Below are 7,648 nucleotides of genomic sequence, written 5' to 3'. Positions count from 1 at the left end.
ACGAGCCTAATGGGTACAAATGACTGTACCCACGTGGCACCCATACACGCACCCAACTCCGTCCACACTCCTCCTCCTCTGTATAGCCACTGCCCCCCATTTACCCACGTGTCCCCACACACGCCCCCAACCCCGCCCACACCCCGCCTCCTCTGTAGAGCCGCCGGCCACCATTTACAGTATAAAGAGCATGCTGGTAAACACAGAAAACATGTCACCCGTTCGGGACAGAACAGGTCTGCGGTAACTGGTGGAAACCCCCATAGCGCACTATGGCTACACCAGCTAAGAAGACACCCCCTAGCGACCACGCTGCTGATGAAGATGCGGGGGCACCTAACACAAAATTAAGATGGTCGGAAGACAGGGACCCAAAAGAGGTAACACTTTATTTTACTTTAAAAACGTGTTTAGAATATTATTATTAATTTTAAACGTATGCCGGTGTTTACATGCTGTTAGGCCGTATGTGTGTATATATGAATTTCAATGCAAAGTGAATTTAAATGCATGTTTTCTTCTTTGTATGTTTATCAAAAGAATAGTGTCAGCGCTCCTCCTCTGAGCCCCAGGGATGCTCTCCCAATGTCTGATGAAGACGAAGGTGTCAACACTGGTGATGAGTCTGAAGATGATGACAAGGACCATGAACATGGCAGGGAGGATAAAACCTCAGACACTGATGATGGAGTTGGACCATCAATGGAAAGAGAGGTAAATATAGAGGTCCTACAACTGTGTTTAGTTGTGTACTTCTTTACTGACCGACACACATTACAGTTTTAAGTGTTATTTTCTTTTCTCTTCATTAGAATAGTGGAGTACCAGACACCAGTGATATTGATTCCTCTGTCAACTCTTTAAGACCCCGAACAAGATTGAACATTGCATGCTTCTGTTCTTGCCTTGCTAGAACCCACAAGAGTTTTGATTCAGACAGGGAAGTTCCGAGATATAATTGTAAAAACTATGATGATCATGTAACACTAGTGATGACACACACCATAAAGGGCATTATTGCGCTAGTGTTACAACATTGTATTGGCCGTGAATTAGTTGATAAGTGTGAGGCCTGTCTGATAGGTGACCCCAGCCAAGCACAGCATCTCTGTCTAACTTTAGATCACGAGCAAGGGAGTGTCTGGAGTAGTGTCGCTCTTATATGTAACAAAATAAGTGTCACCCGCTTTCTAAATGTTGTGTTATGTGTTGCACGTGCCCTATGTGGGCTATGCATCACCAGACAGACTGAGAAACAAGTGAAATCTCTTTTGCATAGCTTAGAAACATGCACAAAGGAATTAATGTTTAGTTCCCCCCCCCGCTGTACCGAACCCATAACGAACCGAGACTTCAAAACCGAGGTACGTACCGAACTGTCAGTTTTGTGTACCGTAACGTTACACCCCTAACAAATGCTGTTAAACGGCATATTTGAAACAATACATTTTTGGGAAACAGTCGCGGCTATCTAAGTTTATTTATTCAACGTTGCAGAACCTGAAGGGGAGGGAGTCATATCTCAAAGGAGATCTGATAACACTTTATTTTAAGGGGCCAGAAGTATGCATTAGTTAAGCACAAACACACTCGTAATTAATTTTTAACTTTACATATTAGTCATTATTTATTAAACATTTGAAGGATCCACATTCATGCAATAAATAAACATAAACCTAGTAATTAATGATTAACCGAATGCACAGTAAATGCATTTTAGCCATTATTTACAACTTAGCAAACCATATATTATTGTAGTGTTATGTTGGGTGTATTTTGATAAGAGCATTTTAGCTCTGAGCTGAAGCACTGATCTAAAGAAGACCTCTCCCCCCACCAAAAGTTATCAGATTTCCTTAACTCATCAGCTTGGAACTGGTTTACATCAAAGTGACAGTTTTGGGGAGGATGGCACCGAGAATAGGCCAAATAGTTTGGAATCCTGCTATGAGATAGGAGAAAGGGGCCTGTAGGTAATAAAAACTCTTTGAAGTGGACGAGAGCCGAAATCCCGACATAGAGCTACGAACCCGGGCCAACCGGCATTTCCAAAAGATGGCATGGATTGACATCAGTCATAAATCAAGCCCCCCTCCAATAGGACACTGGGGGCTGAAACCGAAATCCAATCTAAAAAAATCAAGAACCAATCACCTATTGATCTGACAGACTATAAAGAACAGCGCACGGTCTCTCTCTCTTACTCTCTCTCTCACCTGAACCAGAAACTCGCAACCTGTAGCTCTGTTGCCAGAACCGGAACCAGAAACCAACAAAGTCTTTGCCGGCAACAGAAGAATTAAACTGGGAGAAGGAGATTGAGCCGTACGAAGAATTCTTTTAAAGGACTTATTAAATAAAGAACTTTACAGACCCACCTGATCAGTGGAGTTTTACAGCTGGGCAATTGACTAAGTCGACTGAATACGAAAGTGCCAGTCATTTAAATAGCTATTTGAGTCTTAAGAAACTTGACCCTTGGAACAAACAGGGCCCTGCTTTCCTCAAAGACTTTGTCTTCAAGTAACTACGGTGGAACCCTGCTTACAAAGAAGATTTTGTGCACAACCTTGGAGCCTTCAAACCAATGGAAAATCTGTTTGGAAAAGACTCTACATTCGCGAAACCCCAACTTCCAGGTGCATCGACTGAGTGGAAGTTCTTGGACAAAGCTGAACCGGACTGCCTTTGTTCCAACCACACGGACCTCGTGCCGTGTGCTGTTATCTGAGCCCGAAGCCAGAGAGGCCTCTCTGCGACGAAGTTCAGATAAGTTTAACAGTTTGGAGTTTGTGATTCATGACATTTAAGAAATCAATTAGAAATGTTAATCTGTGATTCATAACTCTAGAATGTGTAATATCATTTAGTTTTCTTAAATATAAATGTGTGTTGCATTCAACTGTTTTGTTGATAATTTTAGAAATAAAATCTGTCAACGCCGAGAAATATCTTCTCATTCCTGTTTAACTGTTTAGTCTGAAATTGACACAAGTCAATAGACGTTAGATTATTGGTGGCCCTGCCTATCCTTGATCATTGAATAATAATCAGTTAAGGGAAATTGTGGTAACAAGTAATGATAGGATCTTTCTCGGCACCTAAACGTAAATGAGACTGATATATATATAACGAGAAGTTACCTGACATAAATACTAACCTGCGTAGTTATTTAATGTCTGACTAACAATACTAACGAGAGACTCACCTTCGTCTTACTAACCGGTATTGTAGTTAATGTGTTTATAACCTTTTTTGTTTAACGATTTGTGTGTTATCATATGCGATCCCATGGTCTTTGATTTGGTCACGGAAGTGATTTGTCTTTGATTTGTTGATCTAGAGTTGAATTTTGATTAGCTTTTCCCTTTTGTATAATTAGTGTAGTGCTACATTTAGTCTTTGTTTTTGAATAAATTTAACAATTTATATCTTTGGAATTGGTGTCTGTGTCCAATTATTACAGAAATTGAGTTCTACAAGATTCCAGGATTCGTGATAAGGTGATACTATAAATTCACTTCTTAAATTGAAATTTATAAGTGTACCTTACGATACAACTGATAGCACTGCAACTCAGTGTAGGTGTGCGTTCAGTCCGGCAAACACAACATTTCAGTTATGAAACGCTTTCTACAGGTGATGTATAAATGTAATATTTTCACACATTTGAATAAGTTTGATTTGATACAAGATTTATGAAGTTGACCAAACAAAATGACATAATATTTTTCAGGGGATAAAAATCTCACGACACAATTGGGTAGTCCTCACGGCACACGGGTTGAAAACCACTGAGCCAAGCCACGGTGCTTCTTGGCTTTGCACGGCCACTGAGACTGCCAGGGGAAGACGGTGAGAAGCTTCCCTTCGATAGCTCAGTTGGTAGAGCGGAGGACTGTAGGTTTCAGGCAGCGGGCATCCTTAGGTCGCTGGTTCAATTCCGGCTCGAAGGAAGGCGTGATTATGGTTTGACATCGGTTTTGGACGAGCTCCCAAATGTCAAGCCATTGGAATTGCATGAGGACAAGGAGAAAACACCGGAAATTCGGATTTGCTGTGGAGAACTCGCATTGCCCAAACATCTCATATGCATGTGACCCTTTTCACCCTGAGCCCAGTTTTCTAAACCGGCCAGAAAGCGGTCTGGAACAATCATGAAGCCAACACATTGTGAAGCACTTCACTGAAGCCCGGGTAGCTCAGCCGGTAGAGCATCAGACTTTTAATCTGAGGGTCCAGGGTTCGAGTCCCTGTTCGGGCGCCTTGTTGACCGAGGGCCATGATGGTGAAAAGCCTGGATGGCCTTCCAGGTGACAATGAAATATGCAGTTGCGTCTAGGCAAGGTGTCTAGTCCTCTTTGCTTCTTTCGGCAAATATCCAGCCTGGGCAAGTGTTGTCTTCCAGAGGCAAGTCAAGCCAGGAACTCTGAGAGATGTTTTTGCCGTTGACGACGTGTCACTTTAGAACAGCACAACATGCATCTCTACTTGACTTGGCACAATCTGTGAGGGTTGGGCCAACACAACGTGTCCACACATTTGCAGGCGTCTTGAAATACTTGGAATGACCTGTGGCCCCATGCCATGCAGAAGTCCACAGCTATGCGTGTCAGCATGCTCTGCTCCTCATCCCCAATGTGCCACTTGTAAGAACTTTGTAAAAAGCGACAGAGAACATGATCAGCAAAGAAACACAATTCTCCTGAGAACGACAATCATCGTGCCGATCGTAATCTCAGTGCATACCTGGATGCCCAACAAGCCAAGCCAGTGGTTCCCAAGCGTTGTAATGCCACGGCACACTTTGCTGAGACCAAAAACCTTCGCGGCGCACCAACATGAAAAAAAAAAAAACGGATTTACTAGGTATTGTCTCACCTGAATGGCAACAGGCTGCTAAAACTATTATCACACGCACATTGCATGTTAAAGTATGTCAGTAAGGGAGTAATTTAAAGGGCAAATGTGTGAAGTGCAAGGAGTGGCCCTTAGTGGTTAGGTAAAAAAGTACACAGACAAACTAAATAATCCCTTGATACAAATCATTTATTTAGTGCAGACAGACCAAGACCAGCCACAATAAACTATTCGCAGTAAATATAAATTCACAGCAAAATAGGTTCAGTTCACAATATCCTATAACAAGCTGTATTTAACGAAGTAGTTAAACGTTACAAAGGGCATTACAATTGTTGAAAAACAATAGCACACGGATCAAACATGCTATCCCCGCCATTTTATTCGATTTGATTAGACGTTTCGCGACCGAAATGTTTTGTGTGCAGACTGAACGCACACCTGAGCCGAGCACGATCACTATACATATCCACAGTTAATCTAAGCAGTATCATATTGTAACCGTTTCGGTCTGTTATCAACCCTTCCGGATCCAAAACCAGGAGTCAGACACCCTTTTCGGTGGACATGCTGTTGACTTCTCACAAGCACCATCTGCCTTCACAAAGGCAGCGCTAGCAGTGGAAAGAACGAAGAACTGCAGGAGAAACGCCGGTGCTATTTAGAGCCCGATTATTCAACACAGAGGGGGAAAACCAAGGCCAAATGAGACTTAGAGGAACAGGAGACATCCAACAACAGTATAAAGATAAAAAGGAATTCACCACATGTCCCTTTAATCAATTGCCTTGCAGTTCCACTGTGTAGCGTTATGTTGGGTGTATTTTGATAAGAGCATTTGGGCTCTGAGCTGAAGCACTGATCTAAAGAAGACCTCTCCACCCCCAAAGTTATCAGATTTCCTTTGCTCATCAGCTTGGAACTGGTTTGCATCAAAGTGACAGTTTTGGGGAGGATGGCACCGAGAAGAGGCCAAATAGGTTGAATCCTGCTATGAGATGTCTGGAGAAAGGGGCCTGTAGGTGATAAAAACTCTTTGAAGTGGACGAGAGCCGAAATCCCGACATAGTGCTACGAACCCGGGCCAACCGGCATTTCCAAAAGATGGCATGGATTGACATCAGTCATAAATCAAGCCCCCCTCCATTAGGACACTGGGGGCTGAAACCGAAATCCAATCTCAAGAACTCAAGAACCAATCACCTATTGATCTGACAGACTATAAGGAACAGTGCACAGTCTCTCTCTCTCTCTCTCTCTCTCTTTCTCTCTCTCTCTCTTTCTCTCTCACCTGAACCAGTAACTCGCTGCCACAGCTCAACCTGTAGCTCTGTTGCCCGAACCGGAACCAGAAACCAACCAAGTCTTTGCCGGCAACAGAAGAGTTAAACTGGGAGAAGGAGATTGAGCCGTACGAAGAATTCTTTTAAAGGACTTTATTAAATAAAGAACTTTACAGACTGCGCATGCCCGCCTGTGCCCACCTGATCAGTGGAGTTTTACAGCTGGACAATTGAGTAAGTCGAATGTATATGAAAGTGTTCAGTCATTTAAATAGCTATTTGAGTCTTAAGAAACTTGACCCTTGGAACGAACAGGGCCCTGCTTTCCTCAAAGACTTTGTCTTCAAGTAACTACGGTGGAACCCTGCTTACAAAGAAGATTTTGTGCACAACCTTGGAGCCTTCAAACCAGTGGAAAATCTGTTTGGAAAAGACTCTAATTTCGCGAAACCCCAATTTCCAGGTGCATCGACTGAGTGGAAGTTCTTGGACAAAGCCGAACCGCACTGCCTTTGTTCCAAACCACACGGACCATGTGCCGTGTGCTGTGATCTGAGCCCGAAGACAGAGAGGCCTCTCTGCGACGAAGTTCAGATAAGTTTAACAGTTTGGAGTTCATGATTCATGACATTTGAGAAATCAATTCGAAATGTTATTCTGTGATTCAAAACTCTAGAATGTGTAATATCATTTAGTTTTCTTAAATATAAATGTGTGTTGCATTAAACTGTTTTGTTGATAATTTTAGAAATAAAATCTGTCAACCCTGAGAAATATCTTCTCATTCCTGTTTAACTGTTTAGTCTGAAATTGACACAAGTCAATAGACGTTAGATTATTGATGGCCCTGCCTATCCTTGATCATTGAATAATAATCAGTTAAGGGAAATTGTGGTAACAAGTAACGATAGGATCTTTCTCGGCACCTAAACGTAAATGAGACTGATATATATATAACGAGAAGTTACCTGACATAAATACTAACCTGCGTAGTTATTTAATGTCTGACTAACAATACTAACGAGAGACTCACCTTCGTCTTACTAACCGGTATTGTAGTTAATGTGTTTATAACCTTTTTTGTTTAACGATTTGTGTGTTAGAGCATCAGACTTTTAATCTGAGGGTCCAGGGTTCGAGTCCCTGTTCGGGCGCCTTGTTGACCGAGGGCCATGGTGGTGAAAAGCCTGGATGGCCTTCCAGGTGACAATGAAATATGCAGTTGCGTCTAGGCAAGGTGTCTAGTCCTCTTTGCTTCTTTCGGCAAATATCCAGCCTGGGCAAGTGTTGTCTTCCAGAGGCAAGTCAAGCCAGGAACTCTGAGAGATGTTTTTGCCGTTGACGACGTGTCACTTTAGAACAGCACAACATGCATCTCTACTTGACTTGGCACAATCTGTGAGGGTTGGGCCAACACAACGTGTCCACACATTTGCAGGCGTCTTGAAATACTTGGAATGACCTGTGGCCCCATGCCATGCAGAAGTCCACAGCTATGCGTGTCA

General features: G+C 42.7%; 2 non-coding genes across 2 annotated transcripts; both read left to right on the top strand.

Moving 5' to 3' along the window:
- The first annotated feature begins 3,867 nt into the window (after positions 1-3,867).
- trnay-gua (transfer RNA tyrosine (anticodon GUA)) lies at positions 3,868-3,956 on the top strand. Its single transcript is given in 2 exon segments — positions 3,868-3,904; positions 3,921-3,956. It is a non-coding gene; the product is annotated as a tRNA-Tyr (tRNA).
- Positions 3,957-4,191: 235 nt separating this feature from the next.
- trnak-uuu (transfer RNA lysine (anticodon UUU)) lies at positions 4,192-4,264 on the top strand. The gene has a single exon. It is a non-coding gene; the product is annotated as a tRNA-Lys (tRNA).
- Positions 4,265-7,648: the final 3,384 nt, after the last annotated feature.

The sequence above is a fragment of the Amia ocellicauda genome, unplaced genomic scaffold (genome assembly GCF_036373705.1).
Source record: "Amia ocellicauda isolate fAmiCal2 unplaced genomic scaffold, fAmiCal2.hap1 HAP1_SCAFFOLD_271, whole genome shotgun sequence".
Taxonomy (NCBI): Eukaryota; Metazoa; Chordata; class Actinopteri; order Amiiformes; family Amiidae; genus Amia; species Amia ocellicauda.
This window is presented reverse-complemented; position numbering and strand designations above follow the sequence as displayed.